Source organism: Ascaphus truei, chromosome 1 (genome assembly GCF_040206685.1).
Source record: "Ascaphus truei isolate aAscTru1 chromosome 1, aAscTru1.hap1, whole genome shotgun sequence".
Taxonomy (NCBI): Eukaryota; Metazoa; Chordata; class Amphibia; order Anura; family Ascaphidae; genus Ascaphus; species Ascaphus truei.
This window is the reverse complement of record NC_134483.1, coordinates 405,547,266-405,570,020: the sequence shown is the minus strand read 5'-3', so window position 1 is coordinate 405,570,020 and position 22,755 is coordinate 405,547,266. Positions and strand designations below refer to the sequence as shown.

Here is a 22,755-nt window from a genome sequence, read left to right as displayed (position 1 = left end):
GCTTTAATGATCAATACAGAAATCAGAAAATTGGAATAGCATGCAAAAAATAATAATCAGGTCTACAACAATTTGGCATTTCAAAAACATTATAGTAACTGCTATTTTAATACAAATTAACACACACACATTCCCAGCTAGCTCAAACTCCTACACTCACCACATCATGAATATAGATTTATGTCAAAATGAGTGCTACTGAGCGTGGCAAATGTATACAACAAAAGACAGGGGGGCCCAATGCTACATCCAATGCCACGCTCAATGCCCGGCTGAAGCGCCAACTGCACAGAGGATCAGCGTGTTGACCACATCTCTCCCCCCACACCTCCCCCTGTCTCTTCCCCACACCTCCATCTCCTCCCCAACCCCCAACTCTCTTTCTCCTCCCCATACCCCCTCTCTGCCCAACACCCAAACACTCAATAACCCACCTCCCCCTGAACCAACGACAGGGGAGGGAAGATCCAGGACAAGTGTCCCGGGCCCGCCCACCAAACAAAGCATTTGGGCCGACCTCTGGCTGGGCCCAACTGCTCTGCCCAACTGCCGGTCCTCTCGTTGCAGCCAGGCCGCTGCTCCCCCCAGCTGCTGGCCTCCCTCACTGACTGTCCCATGCCGAGCCTCTGTATTTGGGAGGCTTGGTATGTGTTTGGGGGGCAAGGGGTTTGTATGTATTTGGGGTTAGGGGTTTGGTATGTATTTGGGGGGTGGGGAAAGTTTGGTATGTATTTGGGGGGCTGGGGAGGAAGTGAATGGGGAATAGAGGGAGTAAGAGTGAGACGGAGGGGAGAGTAATACATGGGAGGAGGGGGATGGAATTAGTGTGAGATGGGGAGATGGAGTGAGGTGTGAAATTGGGGGAGCACAAACAAAATGGCGACGCCCTTACCGGTTACCCGCCGAGGTGCACTGGCAACCGGGTCGCCCCTACAATCTCCCTGACTGGTCGGCAGGTTCCCTGCTGCAGTGGAGGGGAAGAAGGCTAAAGGGAGGACTGGGCTACATTTTTTATTAACTTGAGGTTGCCCATGGGGAGTATTCAGAGTATATGGTATTCCTTTATATCTCTATCGGTACATTAGATCTCTGTTTGATTATTTTATCAATTCATATATACTAAAGATATTTGGGATTGTGCATCATATTGTTTTCATATTTGATTCATTTAGTTATTATTTTCTTATGTTATATTAATTTATAGTTATATTCAATTATTCTTCTTCCATTCATTTTGTCTAGTCTTTGACGTCACGTAGGGTTATTTTAGTATCTGTTGTTTGTATAGATTGTTTGTGTTTTTAATTGTTTGATTAAAATATCTTATTTCTGTATATTATGTCTCTTTAAGCAACATTGTATGTTTTTTGTTGCACACAGCAAGTCTCTGTATGGGTGTGCACGACAGGTCCTTGCAGCACGAGTCTTTTGATTTAGCTCATTATCCATCAGATGTGCTGCATGCATACGTTTTGCCTTCATGCTATCAGATCGTGTCATTGTCTATTTAGAGATCAGCTGTGTGCAAAGTCTTTTGTACTCTTTGATTAAGTCCTTTCGTCAGGACGAAACGCATCAGAGTTTTTTCTCTACCCTCTACTGATGTCTATTTTTGATTAAATAAAGCTTTTTTCTTTTACTAATTGTGCTTGGATTGTTTATGGAGAGCAGTGACCGCCAAGATTCTGTTTTTCTTCCTCTTAAATAATACACCAACAGGCCCACTGTCCCTTTAAGTCAAAACAAATCATAAAATAAACGCCTACTCCTCTTAGGAGACAAACTGTACATGCAGCTTCAGCCTTTCTAAGCGGATTACCACCCCAAAACAGGTACTATTATAGCTAAACATATACAGTCTCTGCACACAGCAATATAGTGTTTCCCTTATCTGTTACTCCAAGGTTATGGAGCAGATGTCCCCGCTTCAGCATGGTCTTGCATCCTTCCTTCCTAGGGGAGCTCAGCCCCATGAGAGCTCAGAGAATCTCTCCTCTGTAATTCCATTACTATGGACCAGACATTCCCTGATTCTGCATGGTATCTCATCCGTCCTTCTTCCTAGGATTAACAACCCAGGCAGTCCCAGCAGGCTCTGCGACCACCGTCCAGAGAGCCTAGGAAACTTTGCCAGCTTCCACAGCTGGGGAGAACTCTTCTCTGTCCCCCTTCTCTAGGAACAGCAGTCTCTCTCAGTGTGTAGTCCCTGACTTTTAAAACTCCATGAGCAATCAGGAGTTCAGTCTGCTCAATCAGTTTGCAGCTGCTGCTGGCTTCTCTAGGGCAATTAACCCTCTGTATGCTGGAAAGTCCCATAGCTGCCCTATTCCAGCACCTAGAGACAGTGATTGTATAACAATATATATAGATATAGATAGATAGATGTAAGCCCCTGTGTCTGTAAGCGGCACAGGACATGGCCCCTTTTAAGAATTTCACTCCACTTGACCATGTGACTGTGCTTAGCCAGTGGGTGACAGTTGGCAACAAAGAGAGACTGAGGGAGAGTTCTAGAGGGAGCTGAGGCAGTGAGGGTGTGCAGGTCCATCCTGCAGAGAGAGATCTGCATGAGGCTTGGATTGTGAGGCATTGCTTTCACAGCCATTCACCAAAAGGGATCTGCACCTGCCTGACAGAGAGCTGGAGAGTGGAGTTATGTGGTGAGCTGCAGCACAGTGAGGAAAGCGCAGGTAAACATCACAGTGAGGATCCTACCAGCCCCAGAGGAACAGCCCAGGAGACAGATAGCTGAAGGAAGAGATTCCCCTGTTATGAAAAGGAAAGGGCAGCCTTTATATTTATCTCTAAGATGCAAAAGCCTGCAACTGGCAATTCAGAATGAAGAGATCCAGCGAGATATTAATGTCACCTAACCCTGTCTGATCAACAGGGGAGTGGACTCAGTTAATGTGACTTTACTGTACACTGATAAGCGCCGCGCTAGTTACATTTGAGTAGGTTAATAAATTATTGTGTATGATATGCTGTGGCCCTAATTATAAGAGTCACAGGAGTATTTGCAAACCTGTGTTTATTCCTGTTTTGGTTATCCATAAACTGTTATACATATCTTGTTGTGGTGTTCCCCCTTATTACAGACCCCACTCAAGTGTAAGGATTACTATATTAAATGGACTTGGGCCCCCACCTCAAATATATATAGGTCACATCACCTTGAGAAAGGTCCCGCACGTAGGACCGAAATGTTGGATATGATGTCTTGATAATACAAAGTTTTTTGACTACCTTTTGGAGTGCTGCCTCTGATATTCGTCTCAAACACGGTATCGTATTGCCTATTTATTCTATATAGGATTTGCACCCATCATATTGATTTTCACGACAGAGAAAAATCATCTTGATTTTCCCGACGGTTCTTGCTTATCCGCTATATATATATATATATATATATATATATATATATATATATACATATACTATATATATATTATATATATATATATATATATATATATATATATATATATATATATATATATATATATATATATATATATATATATATATATATATATATGCACACACACATATGTGAGTATATGTCTGTATGTCAGGGAGACATAGGGGGATATGCATCAAGTGTCACAGAAGCAGAACATTGCTCTAAGCAGGGTTGCCACCTTCTACTGAAGGCCAATCCGGAGAAAAAGGTAAAAAAAATTATCTCACCTGCAGCAGCGGGTTGCGGCTGTGACTCCCGGTATCCTCCTGCATCCCCCTTACAACTCCTATGAACATGGCTGCGCGATGTCAAATGAGGCTGCGTTGCCATGACAACAGTACACTACGTGACGTCGTGACGTTATGCTGCGTCCAGTTGCTTAGCGTCATGACGTCACGTAGCATCCCATTGTCATGACAATGGATGTCACGTGATGCTGTAATATCACGTAGTGTCCCGTTGTCATGGCAACGCGGCATCATTTGACGCTGCGCAGCCATGTTCACTGGAGTTGCAGGGGGAGATACAGAAGAATGCCGGAGGACGCCGGAGTCAGCACTGCACTACGCCACACCCCACCCGGAAATTAAGAAACTAAACCCGTAGCCTGGAGGTAAGTGCCCAAAACTCGTAGTCTCCAGGTCAACCTCAGAGTGGGGGCAACCCTGGCTCCAAGACTCCAAATTACATCATTTTAACCCTGGGCAAATTTTTACGGTGCTTTGCGACAATTTTTTGCCCAAATTTGCTCTACTGGTGCCCTAAGTGCTATGTAGAAGGATTATAGGAGAGAGTCATCCCAATATTAACAGATGTATCATTGCACAGTACAGCTATAACAGGTGCAGTTTTCCTCTCTTATAGCCCAATAAATCCGCCAAGTTCAGGTGGCGTTAGCCGCTGTTCCGAAGAGATGTGCACGAAATGCAAGAAGCAAGATTTGGAATAATCATATGTATGTTGCTTCTCCCAGGTGACGCAGGTGCAAATATTTGCACCGTGTTTGTTACATATCCCATATAGGGCCTTATTCAAAGTGCAGTGATGTTTCTTCCCCACGACAGGAACGCCTCCGAGTCCCACACCCATGAATAGAACTCAGAGGTTAACGTGCCGGGAATAAGCTGTTTCACAGCATATCACATTATAGCCATAGGATTTAGCACCGCACTACTCCTGCTACTTGGTTGTGGGTACAAAGGTCTCATAAGTCAATAGGTGACCAGCACAGGACTCATTAAGTTATCTATTGCACTGACAATGACCTAGACAAACAAACGATATAACTAACCCACTACAAGCGCTAACCTACACCAAATGATGTGATGTGTACAAAGGTGAATATTGGTGAATAATACATTTGCACTGACAATGTTCGTCTTTCCTTTTATTATCTCTGCAGACTCATCCTACTTAATCTTATTCCAAAGCATCATACCTTTTACACCTTTTGTATTTTATCTTCTAGACTACATATGTTTCCCATGGCCTTCTTTTGAATTAATTACTGAGGTCTGAGGGAGCACTGGCCTCTCTACACTTAATCATTGTAATAGTATTAAACGTATCAAATAAGTGAAATAAATGTATTGCACTGCTTTATTGCAATTTACTTCTCCCGGCTGCAAAAAAAAAAAAAAAAAACTCAGCACCAAATTTATCAATGGAAAGGAATCCAATTGAAAGTGATGGGACTTTTCCTTTCATATATCGGGTGTGAATCTTTTTTGCGGCCGGGAGGCTTAAAATACAATGAAATCACTACAGGGGTGTTTCTCTCTATTTAAATGAATGGGACTGAACGCTTCAGCACATGAAAGCAGATTCACAGAACAAGGGCAAATAGCTTTCAATTTCTATTACAAATGGATATCTAGACATGGATATATTTGACCACATGTAATTTTGTTAAGATTTCCAGTGAAGCTGATGATTTAGGGTAATACATTGTAATATTGTTCCAGCCCAGACAAATGAAGGGATTATTTAATGAGTGCAGATGGATTCTTGTCGTGGTTACCCTGAAGTTTACAGTCTGCCATTTACTCCCTGTACACACAGCACACAGTGAAAGCTTCCATTCTCTAGGGTCAGAGATTAGCCGTATGCTGCTTTAATGGTAACCCATGTCCAAAATGCACAGCAGAGAGGGCTGGAGGTCAGATTGAGAAATAGGATCTGGGAGAAGATCACAGAGATAACAGAAATGTGCCAATGTTAAGGAATGTCTTTACGTATATTTTGTTAATACATAAATATATATATCGTTTGATAATCTACTAACATTCACATCTGCTCTTGTTCCTAAAAGATTATTGAATTAAGGAACCTTTGTAATATACTAGACAGTGTGGAGATAGGGTGGGGAAATACATACGTTCGATTTATCCGACTCTCACTTGCATTGGATTCAGGTATCTCTTTTTAAAGAAGTAGAAAAATTATATATTTTTGGTCAAATGGTGGGGAAGAGATTATCAAAATGCATTGCAGGTTTTTTTTTTTTTAATTACCCTTCATCTAGTAGCAATGATTCTTTTACAAAAAATGTCAGAAAGACATCATGGGTTACTCTCAAACCTTATACATGTCTGAATGCAGTGATGGGTCTCAGACCTGTCATTCACACCCTAATTATATTTCCCAAAACCCCTATGGCTCATGAAACCGGGCCTACAAAATATGACATGATGTATTATTTAGGTTAAACAATGAGAGGAGAGGGGGAATATCCGTTTGGTGGGTGCACTCCTATTACCATCCCAGAGGTTGTTGAATGTACTCAGTCTATTAATATACACTTGTGGGTACAAATGCCTATGTGTTTTATAGAGAAATAAACACTAGCAGGGAATAGGTAAAATGGGGGGCGTATAATACAGACTAGGGTGGAGATATGAATCTACTACAGGTGGGTAGATACGTATGCAAGCACAGATACTTTGAAAAATAGGGTATCTGTATAGTGTGTTAAAATAACTTTAATACTGTACATCAAAGGTGAATAATTAACACTCAAACTTTTAAAACAATTGAATAAAATGAAATGAGGGTCACAGGAGAGTGTGTGCGGCTATCTGGGACTAAATAGTAACGCTGGTAGGTGTTTTATTATTGCCAATTGGTAAATCGTGAGGCAATAAAGCGTTGATATTCACTGCTAGTTGTGACTAACTAGTCATAGTCGGAGTCATTTAGTATCTGGCTTATTCCACCGTGTTCCTTTGACACTTATTTCATTTTATTCAATTATAAAATGGGTCAATTATAAAATTTACATCAGGGTCTCGAAATCTCTGCTCCTGCTAATTTCATACTGTTACTTAGGGAGACCAGTCAAATTTTCTCACGCTCAAATTGACTTAAAAGTTAAGGCAATTTAGATAATTATGGTATAAATAAGAAGAACTTTATTTCATGTAGCACTTTTCTCCCAATGGGACTCAAAGCGCTTCACAATTTACCATAGGGAAAAAAAACAAGTATTTTAAAAATGTATCAGGTTTTCTTTCAAAATAAAGTGAAATTGCATGTCTGTAAATGATGAAGCAGTGGCGCGTCATAGACTATTTTGGGTACATTTTGTAATCTCAAGAAAGTTTTAAAACAGACTTGCCAGATAAAATAAGTATACACACATCTCAGCCATTAAGAGGTTACATTTCAAAGCAGTCTTCTGCCATAAGACACCTTGCAGCACCACAAAACACGTCTTATGCACAGTGTCTTCCAGTGTTTGTCAGCATGCACATGGTTCCGTGATACTCTCTCTCTCTCTCTCTCTCTCTCCTCTCTCTCCTCTCTCTCCTCTCTCTCCTCTCTCTCTCTCTCCTCTCACTCCTCTCTCTCCTCTCCTCTCTCTATCTCTGTTTTGTGTATCTGTGACTCTTGCAAACAAAAACTTGCCGAGACAAGAAAAGAACCCCCTTTGACTGGCACTCAATTCTTAGGTTTGTGATTGAATTAAAAAGGAACCTTTAATGGGTACATATTCTAAAATAAATGGGACAAAACTAAACACAGATATAGTGTAACAAAGTGAACAAACACAATTAATAATAGGGAAAATACATAAGTCACAGTTATCAATGTAACTCTTGACACACAGGGTTCAGTGACAGCAATCACTATGGTAAAGCCTGTACGTAGGGTATAGGTTCTTTGATTTAACCTATAGTAGGTGTAATCAGGCCATGGTGTGTTACCTATATTGGTGAATCTGTATAGTTAACCTCATACAGCCTGCTAGTAGATAGCAGCAGACCGTGTCTGCCACCTCTCACTGGTGTAAGAAAATGAATTGCTGAGCCAGTGAGTATTAGACTGGTACTAGCATAGATAGGCCGGATAAGAGGATAGTGAGCAATAACTCTATATCCTATATTGACAAAGCCGCCTGCTAGCTGTAGATAGTATGCTGATGGATAATAGCAGACTAGGACTTGATACTGTGTAGCTGAAATGGTTAATCAGCTTATATTGTCCCTATATTAAATTGAATTATATATAGCATAATGGCCTTCTAGCGATGTGGGTAAACACATTAACTCCTAATGTTGAAGTAGATGCAGGTTAGGATATTACGTCCATTTAACCCCTTATATTATTGAGAGGTATAGAAAGGGCTGTTTGGCATATCCACATGTAGCCATGTGCCCCTGGCTATAGCCTTCTTCTGGCCTCAACACTATAAGTCCTGATAGGAACAGGCAGTGTTGGGGTTAAACTCCTACACAGGGCCTAGCCAGCAGTTGCAGTTACAGCCTGGGTGGGTACTATGTTGCCTTATCCAGGGGCAGGCCTATACCAGCAGTTGAGTGTCATACCTGGGGAGGGTACGGACTGGGTCACATGTATATGGTGTGATTCCTGTCAGTACCTGTGCCTGCCCTGTTATGGGGCGGGATTACAAGCCCTTCCCCCAGGGTATAAAAGCTGACACTCCACCAAATTGAGTGTGGTTGATTATGGGACAGTGTGATACTGTTTTCCCTACAACAATGTCAAGGAGATTGGGAGAGGCCCCTCGGGTCTGCTCTAGGGCTGGAGACCTATCATGCTGTTATATAATAAGTTGAGGAGTGTTTGGGGAGTGCAGATATCACCACAATATGAAAAATATAAAGCATATAATAGTGCAGAGAGTCTGCAATGTGGGTGAGGTATGAAAAAGTAAAGCCGTTTCCAAACAAAGTTTGGTGTATATATGCTTGACCAGATGTCAATCAATCAGCTCAGGTGTCTGGATACGGTGGTATGTGTCACGGTAACTTGTGATAGGATATAATATACACCAAATAACTGGGTTGAACTGAACACGACTTAGATATAATAAAGAGAATGTATTCCTTAAAGAAGGTGAACACACAGGATAGTATAAATAACAGACAAGAAATACACTTACTTAGGGATTGGAATGAAGAAGTAATCAGGAAAACAGGATTAGCAATTCAACAGCAATCAGGCATCAAGTAGTTGGTAAAATGAAGACAAAGGGTATAGGGCTGACCCCAGTTTATAACATAATTCCAGTCCTATACCTATCATTGAGTGCAGGCCATTGGAGAACAATTACCTGCACCCAATCTCGAACGTGGGAACATTGATAACCCATGTCCCCCAGCTAGTTGGCACATGCGTACTTCTGGCCCTGGGGGTCTCATTTCTTTAGCCCCACACAAAAGTCAGGGCGCCGGCCTGTCTACCAGACCTGGGTCTGGTCAGGAAACTCTTTGTCTGTAGGTGTGAATTATAGCACTTACAGACAACTCAAGCCCTGCATTTCTCCACCCTAATGTATACAGCTAGGGTGGCTAAGCCTTTGATCAGGGGGTCCGTTGTAGACAATAGGTTGCCCCCCCGAGCATTTACATTCCACAGATTCAGAAATCTTCGTGGGCTTTTGTCCCCGCTTCGAAATACAATCTAGTTTTTAATTTCAAGACATATTAAAATAATCCGTTCTGTTTGGCCGAGCGGGCTGAAACTTGCCAGTTACTCATGCCGGAGGTGACTCTCCATAGTGGCCAAGTTTCAGCTCGCTGCGACCTTCCAGACCGGAGATACGCAAATACAGTTTAAAACTCATTACTTTAATACAGGATTCTCCGCTCTAAAAATGAATCTCTGCTTTTCACTCTTTCCCATTGAAATCAACGGGCTCTGCCGCTATAGTCTTTCAATGGGGCAACTCCGCCATTGAAGTCTATAGGGCTCCTCCGCCATAGTCTTTCCATGAAGTAACGCCGCCATTGAAGTCTATGGGTAAAATCACAATTCTTTACAGCTGCCCACACTCCGTCTGGTTGGTCGGAGAGGGCTGGAAATGGCCATGCAGTCATGCCGGAACAGTGACTACATGCGACCCAAATCCCAGCCCTCTGGTCCTCCCAGAACCGGAGATATGGGTTTACACATTTGACTCTTTCGGACATAGCCGTTTTCTTGCACTGCTCTTCCCTCCACCATTGGAGTCAATGGCGCGACCCTCTTGGCGAGCGCGCCCCTTTACGGGGGTCCTTAATCTTCAGACCTGGTGGTGGCTGAGTGTGGGGGTTCCTAGGAGCTAGGGGCAAAAAGAATTTTATTTCTGGGTGCCCTAGAACCTAGGGTTCCCACGCCAATTGTAGTTGACCTTGAACTAGTAGTGAGAAAAGCTCTCTTTAAGAAATTGTATCCTCTTCTGCGGTCTGCGGTTTGGAGGGCTGCCAACCCGTTCCTGGAGGTCGACGTCGAGGAATCCCCATTGAAGTCAATGGCTCCATTGACTTACAATGAGAAACTGCCGTTCCTCCTCTCGGACGCCACCTGCTGGTCTTCGATGGAAACGGGCCCAAACCGCCGGATTCGCCATAGGTTTCAATGGAGCTGCAATGGCGACTTATGGGAAACTGAAAAATTGAGCCTGAAAAGGCGGGAACATGGAACAAAGGGCTATAATCACTTCCTAACTATTAACCCTTCTCCTCCCGAACGGATCCCAGTGTGTGTGTGGTGCAGACACTGACATGGTGACAATACATTATAACAGGGGAATACACATTTGGATGTTGCAGCAAGGTAAAAACCACATTCCTGGACCGCAGTCCAGTTAACCCCTTGCCTCCCTGGTGAGGTCAGGGGGTGGCCATATGGGGTGCAACCCCTTTAATACCGGGCCAATCCCCCTCTACAGTATGTAGTATTCAGACCCCAATAAAAAAGACATAACATAGTGCGATCTGTTGTATTAAAACAAAAATAACATATGCAGGAATAAAACTCACATCAATCGTAAGGTAACAGGTATGTAGAACTATAGATGTGATCAGTGTCACTGATTAATGCTGCCGTGTGCCATCCTCTGGATCCTTGCGTCTCACCAGCTATGGGACTTTTGGTATTCCGGTATCACCAGTTCCTGTCTTTGGAACGCAGAAGGTAGTTGGAACACATGGAACTCCTTCGTATGCAGCTCCTTTCTCAGGCAAATGCCAACGGGCACTGAGTCTCAGCTATCAAGCTGATAGACTGGATGGCAGCACGGCAACACAAACAGCTCTTGCGGCGATGGCTTGTAAAAGACTCTACGCGCTTCGTACGTGATTCGGCTTCGTCAGGAGTCGTGGTCAATACGTCATACAATCATTAATATATACCCCCTCCTAAGTTGTTATTGGTCAATCTTTAATTAAAATGCAATTAATTGTTAATTAATTTACTTGTGAATACATACATACTATTAAGACTAAAGGGCACTTTATATAGCAAATATAAAAATACAACAAATGGGAGAACTTTAATTCATTTAAGGGATTTTAAAATTAAGTAAAATAAGGTAAAAATATGGAAAAAAATACGAAACATTAGGCCTTCTGACTAGGAGTAACTGTCCTATGGGGATACCGTTAATCAGACAGGTTGGGTGGTGGCTACTAGCATGCAGTAGACTGTTAGCAGCAGTCTATTTTCTGTGGACAGTTGTTTCTAGGAGACCATCCACCCCCTTGATATCTGTAGTTCCAGGAATACAATTTTGTCACCTGTAGGTGTTTATTTTGTGTAACAAGTGCTCACCACAAACAAGATGGCTGAGGTGGGGATGTTGGTAACACCAACCTACAACTGGGCAGCCACGACCAGAGTGCAGAGTGGTAGACGTGTAGCTGGGTCAAGGTAGGAGAAGTCAAAATGGCCGAGGTACTTGCCGTGGTCTAAGATTGGAGAGATGGGATAGTCGTTATGCGGTACTGGGGTCCAGGGGTATAGAAGGTAGAAGTTCAAATGCACGCCGAAGTCAAAACAGGAAAAGGATAAGCAAGACAAGACAGCAACAGGGCAGCAGGGTGTTTGAGGCAAACACTAGTACACAAACAGAGGTTTATGCTCAGCCAGTTTGCAGCAGGGCTGACTGAGCATTTAAAGGACAGACTGCCAATGGTATGGTAGCACACAGCTGCCGGGAAATTAACAAGAACCGCCCCTAGAAATATTTAGTCTACTGGTAAACAGGGGCGGGGAGAAGTGCAGGTGTGGAATAATTGCTGATGCAATTAACCCCTCATGTGCCCAAGGTAGCACGGCGCCTGCGCGGAACTTGCGTGCGGTGCGCCTCACCTGTGACGTCACGAGGGCGAAGCTAGAGCGAGGTCCGTGTTGTGTCCCCCTGCCTGGTAGAGCGGCGCACGTTTGGCGCTTCATCACAGGACGCATCATGGGGCGGAGACTAAGTGCCGGGCATGCAGTGTCCTTCAGCCTGGTAGTGTGGCGTGCGTCACTCATCCCATCACAGGGTGCGTCACGGGAGCGGGACTGACATACAATCCTCACAGTTTGTTGATGAATTTTTCAAAGACATTGGCCGTGCCTTTCCATAGGATGACCACATCACCTATATACCGTGCCCAGAGTGTTAAATGGTCGGTATAGATGGCGTTACCTATCTGTAACACTCTCTCGAAAGACAGAGAAAGAGAGAGAGTTTGGGCAGTCCTGGACCTCTGACTCACTCCTACCTTGCTCAATGGTCTATTCCAACCCCCACACGCCACACTAAGAAGGGCAGCGCTGACTGACCTGTCACAATATGCCTGATCAGTCTTTGCAGTCACGCTATAAAAGTATGCTGGGGAGTGCGGTAGCCGGGTCACCGCAGTGATTGACAGAACAGTCAGAGCTACGTACAGCAAAGGCACCATCGGTTGAATTTTAGGTGCCTGGTTGACAGGGTGTCCCAGATTTTTCCATCTCTGCTTTTGATACATTATAAAAAGGGCATAGATGCACTTTTGTGGGTATAAACCTGCAATACATTCTGGCACAGATAGTGGCATTGTGTATGTAGAAACAATTGCACAGATACATCCTTATTTAGAGCCCTGGATAACTGCACTGTATGCATGAACGATTTCCAGCACCGATAGGGGGACTATGTAGGAACACGTACCTAAAAATCCTTATTTCTAATTTAACCAGAGTTTTTATAAAGTGGACAAAACACTATATATAGAGATGATAAATGGTAGCACATTAAAAGCAATAAATATTGATGAGAGGGAAGCAATCCTTTCCTCTGTGTATGTGCTATGACCTTGACATTTGAAACATGAATGGTTTTGGAATTCATGAATTGCCTAAGGGGACCCTTCAGAAAATTAATTTACATATAATCAATGCATAAAACTCATAATGCAGGCGTGTTCAACTTCAGTCCTCAAGCCCCCCCAGTGTGTGTGTGTGTGTGTGTGTGTGTGTGTGTGTGTGTGTGTGTGTGTGTGTGTGTGTGTGTGTGTGTGTGTGTGTGTGTGTGTGTGTGTGTGTGTGTGTGTGTGTGTGTGTGTGTAAATGTCGGATGTAGAACAAAAACCCAGATGTGAATGACTAGTTTCCTGAACCCCTTAACCAGTGTCTGATGCCCCGCTTCACAATTTCTAAAGCAGCAATCCCGCCTGGGATCATACCTGATCCGCAGTCCCTCAATGTCCAGGTACCCTCATTCCCGCAATGTTATACATTGGAGGGGATGTGTTCCCGACCTCTCTTCTGGATTAGGGGGGGTTCCGATATCTTCCGTGTGAAGCTCAAGAGTTAGATCTGGAAGAAAGCAGTATAGGTTATTTCGGTGAAGGTATAGGTCAGTTAAGATATATAGAGTAAATAAGATATCCAGATCCAGAGTGTGGGTGAGAGACACAGAGTGGGTGTGAGAGAGAGACAGAGAGAGGGTGGGAGAGAGACAGAGAGATAATGAGAGAGAGAGACAGAGAGAGGGTGAGAGAGAGACAGAGAGAGGGTGAGAGAAAGAGACAGAGAGAGGGTGAGAGAGACAGAGAGAGGGTGAGAGAGAGACAGAGAGAGTGTGAGAAAGAGAGACAGAGAGAGGGTGAGAGGCAGAGACAGAGAGAGGGTGAGAGACAGAGAGAGGGTGAGAGACAGACAGAGAGAGGGTGAAAAACAGAGAGAGGGTGAGAGACAGAGACAGGGTGAGAGACAGGGTGAGAGACAGAGAGAGGGTGAGAGACAGAGACAGGGTGAGAGACAGGGTGAGAGACTGAGAGAGGGTGAGAGACAGAGACAGAAAGAGAGACAGAGACAGAGAGAGGGTGAGAGACAGAGACAGAGAGAGGGTGAGAGACAGAGACAGAGACAGAGAGAGGGTGAGAGACAGAGACAGAGAGAGGGTGAGAGACAGAGACAGAGATAGGGTGAGAGACAGAGACAGAGAGAGGGTGAGGGACAGAGACAGGGTGAGAGACAGAGACAGAGAGAAGGTGAGAGACAGAGACAGGGTGAGAGACAGAGACAGGGTGAGAGACAGGGTGAGAGACAGAGACAGGGTGAGATACAGAGACAGAGAGAGGGTGAGAGACAGAGACAGAGAGAGGGTGAGAGACAGAGACAGAGAGAGGGTGAGAGAGACAGAGAGAGGGTGAGAGAGGGTGAGAGGCAGAGACAGAGAGAGGGTGAGAGACAGAGACAGAGAAAGGGTGAGAGACAGAGAGAGGGTGAGAGACAGAGACAGAGAGAGGGTGAGAGGCAGAGACAGGGTGAGAGACAGGGTGAGAGACAAAGACAGGGTGAGAGAGAGGGTGAGAGACAGGGTGAGACAGAGAGAGGGTGAGACAGAGAGAGGGTGAGAGACAGGGTGAGAGACAGAGAGAGGGTGAGAGAGAGGGTGAGAGACAGAGAGAGGGTGAGAGACAGAGAGAGGGTGAGAGACAGAGACAGGGAGAGGGTGAGAGACAGAGAGAGGGTGAGAGACAGAGACAGAGAGGGTGAGAGACAGAGAGAGGGTGAGAGACAGAGTCAGGGTGAGAGACAGAGAGAGGGTGAGAGACAGAGACAGAGAGAGACAGAGACATCTATCTATCATGTTTTTAGGTAATTTGTTTGATCAGCTTATCTTTATCTATTATTAGGACTTGCATTAAGGATTAATAGGATTTTCAAATATTTCACACCTAAAATGTTAAGTGGTCTACAAACTTTTTCTCACCACTCTAAAGGAGTTAACTAAGTCTTATGGTAGAGCGGTTAGGCAAGGGCTATATAATATAAATATTGTATTATATAGCCATAACCCTTGAGTAGCAGTTAGGCTAGGTTTATGCAATATATTCTATATTAAAACTATACTTTTAACTAAGCTTGCCAGGCGCCCCAAATATACAGGATTGTCCCTTATTTCATTGACTTTTTCCATTGTCCCGGAAAGGTCCATCAGGATGCATAATTGTACCATATATTAGTGTCTTGATGTGAAATGCCCGAATGTAAAATCAGTCTAAAAAATGTAATAGATTTCTACTTGAGAGTTATAGTTACCTTTTCCGATAGATGTCGCATTACTAAATTATTAAAATATTAAAGTCAGGACACTGTCTGGTCATCTCATACCATGGCACCCACCCCTATTCGCGTTACTTTTTTCCCCCACTGCTACTTGTTAGCTCAGTGCGTGTCTTTACCCGCCCTGCCAAGGGCAGAGATAAAAAGTCAAAAGCGGAAAATACCATTTAACTCAAAGCATTTCCAAATCATTCATCACACTTTCATTCTGGATTTCGGCGTCCTGTATTATAAAAACTTAAATGCTGCAACCCTAATCCAACTGCTAATCAAGGTAAACTGAGCACGTGCAATGGTATTTGGCACCCTAGACGAACCTTCAGTCTTGCGCTCAGGCTCTCCCCCCCAAACCAATTACTGAATCAAATCAACTTTTGGGGGAAGAAATTATAACTAAAAAACTACAATATAATAAGTAATATATATTTTTTAGAACATTCATATACCCTTCCCCCCCCCCCCCACCCCCCTCACCGACACGCTCTCCCCCCACTGACACCCAAGGACAGAATACATACCTCTTCTCTCCATGCTGCTGCCTCCACTGCTTGGCCCCATCCCAGGCTCCTGACAGCTCCTCCTGATTGGCTTCTGTTGAGTAATGCAGCCAATACGATGGAGGAAACTGCCCAGCCCCCTTGCCACAGCCTTTTTCAGGGAAATCCCCCACCGGTTGACACTGCGCTAGGCAAACAAGGTGGCTGCAGCCCACTAAAGCTGCTAGTTCGCCTAATGGTTAAAGCGGCCCGGACTGTAACGCTACATTAACTCCATAAATTATAATTCTGTACAGTATAGGAAATCAATCAGCAATAGCGGTTACTGAAATAGCGTGTCCTTATTCACAAGCAGAAGTTCAGCAAGAATTTACAGGGCATGGCCCAAATGCCAGGGATTAGAGGAACACACGTTACATCTGTACTACTAAAAGTACTCTTAATTTTACACTTGCAAATTAATTAAAGCTGCAGACCAAGCAATATCCTACGTTTTTTTTTTTTAAATAAATTAGTATGTTTGTTGCATTATTATTTATTTAAACAACTCGGAATGACATTTTTATTGTATCAACCATTTTTTTGTTTCTGTATAAATCATTAACAAAGTCACATACCCTTCCTCTTTTGAAACAGGCTCAGGCACACCCCTTTTTGAGCCCTTCCCTCTCTCTAGCAGTGCACCAATTGTATTTAGTGACTGCCTGGTCGTATTATCTTTCCCACAGAACTTTACATCTTTGGTCCTCTTCTGCTGCACTGACAGCCATTTAGTGAAACTCCGAGCAATTGGTTCATTTTAGACTTAGGAATGACTGCATTGTATTACTGCAGCGTTTCCCAAATGGTGGGTCGCGACCCAGCACCGGGTCACGGAAGCAAAATTGCTGGGTCGCAGCGAGGCTGGCCGCGCGGCGTCCCCCCCTCCCTCCTTGTGGCATCCCCCCCTCCCTCCTTGAGGCGGCCCCCCTCCCTCCTTACGGCAGCCCCCCCTCCCTCCTTGCGGCGGCCCTCCCTCCCTCCTTGCGGCGGCCCCCCCTCCCTCCTTGCAGCGGCCCGAGGTGAGGTGCGGGACAGTGCTGAAGTGGTGCAGGCTGCTATCGCTGGGGTGTCAACGGTGATTCGCTGACTCGGGCTCCTACTGCAGCCCCGCATCATGATGTTGCCGCCCATAACATGTTCCGCCCCCCACAGGACACGATGCCCGGCGTGATAGGATTTAGGAAGTGGTAGCGGGGGCGCACCTGTGCCTCCGTTCCTGGCGCTCCCTTCCCCTTCGGTCGCTTCCCCTCGGTCCCCTTGGTGCGGGTGCGGGAGATAGGCGTGGAGTGGGCAGTGGTGGCTGCACGGTCGCTTGCGGGCAGAGGGAGGCGTGGAGCCGCCTGCTCGGATCGCAGGCCTTTCCTCTCTCCCCCGCCCCCCACCCCTCTCCAGTCACTCACATCCGTCGCTGCCTCTGTAATACAGTGTGTGTGTGTGTGTATAGGGGAGTGTGTGTGTGTATCAGTGGCTGTGTGTGTGTGTGTGTGTGTGTGTGTGTGTGTGTGTGTGTGTGTGTGTGTGTGTGTGTGTGTGTGTGTGTGTGTGTGTGTGTGTGTGTGTGTGTGTGTGTGTGGGGGAGAGAGAGAGTGTGTGTGTGTGTGTGTGTGTGTGTGTGTTCAGTTCTGGAGACCATATCCCCAGAAGGATATGAACTAGAGATTGCGCAAACAAAGGCTATTAAAATGGAACGAGCTACATTATTTAAAAAAAAAAAAACATCATATCCGAAACCACTAAAAGGACCTTACAGATTGGAGGTGAGGAGGAGGAGGGGGAGGGGTGGTGTTACGGTGCTTGTCTCAAATCAGGAAGCGGACTCGCAGGGCTGAGGTAGGGATGATATTAACCGACCACATCCCAGGGAAAGAGTCCTGTAAGAGTATCCATAGTCTGTATGGAAGCAGGGGTCAGGCCTGGCGGCAATGGTGCGGAGTCCATGGTATAGGCAAAAGGTCAGGGCAGTCGGCAGTGTTGCAAAGTCTAGGCAACAGGTAAAAAGCAGCGAGGTCGGGGTCACAGTCTGCGGTCAGCAACAGGGAATCCGAACAGGTAACAGGAACAGGCAACAGCATAGACCGACAAGAGCTGCAAAAACACAGAACTTTGCTCGGTGACTCCCACAAGGAAGAGGAGTATTGAAGTGGGGAACAGGCCAAATTATTAGAGTTTTTGAAGGACGGTCTCGCTTGGTCTGCCATTCCCGCATCTGGAGATCTATTCTGATACAGAGAGCAATCAATTCCTCCAGATCTTTAGGGGTGTCCCAGCAGGTTAGTTCGTCCATTAAATACTCAGAAAGCCCTTGCAAAAATGCTGCCAGCTTCATTGTTCCAGCCTGTCTCCGCAGCAAGGGTACGGAATTCAATGGCCTACTGGCCCACAGTACGGGTTCCTTGCTGAATTTGCAGGAGCGAAACAGAAGCAGAAGAGACGCGACTGGGAGCGTCAAAAATGTATTTGAATATTTGGAGAAAGGCAGCAGCGTCATTAATCACTGGGGATTCCTTTTTACAGAGAGGGGGCCCCAGGCCAAAGCCTCGTCTGTCAGTAGGGAAATTATGTATGCTACCCTGGATCAATGAGTGCAGAACATAGAGGGCTGGAGTTCAAAATGGATCAAACACCGATTCAAAAATCCTCTACACGTCATAGGATCCCCTCCATACCGTAGAGGCGTTGGGAATCCGTGGTTCCCTGGGCGTAGGGGATGACAGAGCCGACGCTGGAGATGCTGCCAGCAATGGCGGTGCAGGGGTAGAACCGACCTGGAATGTATCCAGCCGGATGATAATGTCCTGAATTCGGCAAGAAATGAGTGACAGCTGTTGATTTTGCTGAGAGGCGTGTCTCATGATCTCCAAGTAGTTCCCCTTGGAGAGATATGGCTTGCGCTATCTCAGCGGGGTCCATGTTTGGCAGAGCAAAATGTGATGGTGCTCGTCTCAAATCAGAAAGCGGACCCGCAGGGCTGAGGTAGGGATGCAAATAAACCGACCACAGCCCAGGGTCAGAGTCCTGCAAGAGTATCCGTAGTCGGTATGGAAGCAGAGGTCGGGGCTCGTGGCAATGGTGGGGAGTCCAGGGTACAGGCAAAAAGGTCAGGGCAGGCGGCAGTGGTGCAAAGTCTAGGCAACAGGTCAGGGCAGACAGAAAGCAGCGAGGTCGGGGTCACGGTCCGGGCTCAGCAACAGGGAATCCAAACAGGTAACAGGAACAGGCGACAGCATAGACCGACAGGAGCTGCAAAAACACAGAACACAGAACAATACCAGGAAGTGCAGCCTTATATTGCAGGCTTCAAAAAAAACAAATTGGTAGAAAGGCAGGAACCCAAAAAAGCACCGATCAACTCACCAGGATAGCAAAAATAAAAAAAAAGTTTATTAAGTCACATTATAAAAAAACAAAAAACAAACTAACATAAAAAACGATGTTAGTTTTGTTTATGATTTGTTATGATTTTTATGTTAGTTTGTTTTTTGTTTTTTTATAATGTGATTTAATAAACTTTTTTTATTTTTCCTATCCCTGGTGAGTTGATCGGTGCTTTTTTGGGTTCCTGCCGTTCTACCAATTTGTTTTTTTGAATTCTATCCCACGATTAGAGTGACGCACTTCCGCAGTGCAGGTTCCGGCAATTCGCTACACATCACGGGAGAACGCCGAGAGGAGACGGGCACCTCCACGTGAACAGCCTGGAGCTTTCCCGGACGGTCTGAGGCTTCGGTCATTGCCACAGCTTCAGCACGCAGGATCTCAAAGGTTCTATCAACAAGGACTCAGGTATTTACTCTTATAACTCTGGAAACCAAGGGATGCAGAAGTTAGGACCGAGATACTTATGCTATATGAGTTACTAAGGGCATGGTTCAAGGCTGGTTCCAGTTTCTCTAGCTATTCTCCTTTTGGGTCCATCTTTCCATTCCAGTTTAGTCCCCTATGATATACTACATGCGATGTTATTTGCCCATGATTTCTTACCTGAATTGCTGCGGATTTAGAACCATTTCTGGACTTTCTATATATTGTATATATTCTTTATTTTTGGGTCTCTCAGATAATTTCTTAGAGTCTCTACATTGCTATTTTTGGAGCTGGGAGTAGTTACTTACATAGGATTATATAGCAGGCTGCCAGTAACCAAAATGGCCATATTGAACAGAAACGGCAGGCAGCACGGAAATCACGAACTGGCAGCAAATCTAAGCACAGATCGAACACAATCCTTATGGGGGGGGGGGGGGGGTAGGGGTAGTGAGGTGTTTGATGTAAACTTACAAATATAGAATGGGTAGCAACAGATTTGAAAATCTACAGCACCCCTAGCCACTTACATGTGGTGGCCATCTCCTTACTGCCACCCTCCATAGCTATTCAAATCCCAGCATCAAATAACAAAGCGGACGTCACCGGGTGCGACGGTAACGCGACGTCATGTTGCTATGGCAGCTAGACGCTCTGTGACGTCAAGTTGGTGACATCTGTGGCAGCATTTGATGCTGGGATTCGAATGGAGAAAGACAGCAGCAGCAATGAGGCGGCCACCACACGTCAGTGCATTCCCGACAGGCCAGAGAGTGCAGCAAATGTAAATAGGGGTGGACATTTTTGCCAACCCAAAATGTTGCCGCCCTAGGCCCAGGCCTAATGGGAAATCCGCCACTGAAATGGGTTTCAACATGGTACAGCAGGAAAGCATACTTTGGAAAAAGAGGAGTGCTAGAATAATAATAATAGAACAAGAGGACATGCTCTGAAGTTAGGGTCTGAGGGGGAAATGTGAGGAAGTAATTCTTCATGGCGAGGGTGGGGTAGCTCTCCAACAGAGGTGGTAGAGGCTAACAGAGTAAGGGAATTAAAATATACTTGGGACAGTTATAAGATGATCCAAACTATGAAATAAAGACAATAAAATAGTCAGGGGTTTTATAGATTAAAATGAGAAGACTACGTGGGCCAAGTGGCTTTTATCTGTCGTCAAATGATGTTTCTGTGTAACATTTTTGTAGTAACCACAGTGCTAAAATATCTGCAATGCATTTTATTTGAAATGGGAAGACAGAAGTTAACATCTTGCGTCAGATACAGTAGGTCATTTTTTGCAAAGCTATTCTAGTATAAATGATTATTAACACCTTCCAGTATTTACAGTGGTGCTCCATTAAAATCTACTCAGACTTGTGCTATAATGAAGTGAATTTTAATGACAGCATTAGTCCCAGTGAAAAATCGTAAGAGTGCACTTTTGTTGTATTTAAATCTCTGCTATCACATCATACGTGTAGATCTCATGTCAGTCTAAAGGTATCAGAACTTGTAAAATATCTACATGTTTATTGTAAAACACAAAGCTAGTTAAACTCATTGTTGCTAAGCATTGGCTTCAAAAATACCTAATCCCACCGAGGGCTGGCATGCTTGCGTAGCATACTTTGACTGCCTTACTTTTTCAAAGAAACGTCTAATTTATGTAAAAGCATGAGCCGGTAACCCCCCCCCCCCCCCCCCGCCCACAGTGCACATACACTCTTCTCCAAAAGATTTGTTTGTTTTTTAACCCGCTCAAGCAGATGACCATAATCCCTCTAGCTGCATGGACACTGGCATCCTCCGCAGCCTTACAGATGTAGCTAACCTAGCGGTCGTGGTCTTGGGCCCCGGAGAAATAACGCAATGTGATGGGCCATTCGAAAGCATGTATCCAAATTATGCCACCCCACCTCGCATTGCAAATTCTATTTTCTCCCATATTGTGCTGACAGTGTTCAGTCCTATATTGAGACTTGACTAACAAAACAGTCAGTGCACAGGGAAATCACAGTTTAAAAATCATGTTAACCTGCTTCAATAGACCATTACCACTCTTCCACTTCTTCCCCTTGGGGTGAGAGGTTATTGCAAAATAAACAGAATAGACTTTTTTTTACCCAGACAGTTTTCTTTTGTAGAGTATAGGGGATGTTCTTTTTTCTAAGTCAGACCTTGTGTCACACCCTTCCCCCTCCACTTTTGGGAAATTTGCATTTTCTTTTTGATAATTGTACTAATCCAGGGGGATGCAATCTGGACAACAGGTTTCAGAAAGACTTACTTCTTGCCTACAATTAAAATCGAGTGGCCATGGGAGGGGGGGGGAGCTTGTTTAGGAGCACCCTTCCTCCTTGAAGGCTCATCTGCCTATTTTTGTCAGGCTAACCAATCACCTGAGATTGTTTTGAAGTTTCTATTTTTGAAACCTATTTTTTGCCCTGGGGAGTTTTTTAATACCCCTTATTTTAACTTTATATTATCAATAAATGTTTTTAGATTACAGACATCATATCATTACTGCTATTGGGTGTTCTGAGCTCTACCATTAATGTTTGGTTCATAACATTAGTATCATACTATATACTGTAGTGTGACTGAGTGCTGCTATGTAGGGGACCTACTGGTCTATTGGCCCCTCTTGGGTTGGTTGCTTACCAGTTTCTCAAATTGTATTTATCAACTTGTTTTAGGTTGGGAAGGAGGAGATCCAGTCTGAAGACCTGCCTAAAATATCTCTTTCTGGCATTTTCTAAAATGGGAGGAGCTTAACAAGAAGTTAAATAAAACTGCTACCTCAGGGGAAACAAACATGGGTGTCCTCGTCTACAGATGGTACTTAACATGTCTACACTCACTTTATACAGTTGCAGGGCTAGGGGACCTATAGCCCATATTTTGTGGCAATGCCTTTGAATTGGAACGTGGTGCCATCATATTAGTAACTGAAACTTAACTATGACAGGCATTTATATTGCACTTAAGTCATTGACATTTCTGTTTCAGTTTAAGGATCCCAAAGGATAACCCACCTTTTTCTGCTACAACTACAGGAATGAAAACCTGGGAATTTAGGAGAATGGAGAGGCTTGCCAATAAAATCCATAACACTTTGAATAA

General features: G+C 44.6%; 1 protein-coding gene across 1 annotated transcript in view; it reads left to right on the top strand.

The window, feature by feature from the left end:
- The window catches only part of TRIM2 (tripartite motif containing 2), a 173,378-nt gene that overhangs the window by 1,978 nt on the left and 148,645 nt on the right, over positions 1–22,755 (top strand). The window lies entirely within an intron of this gene.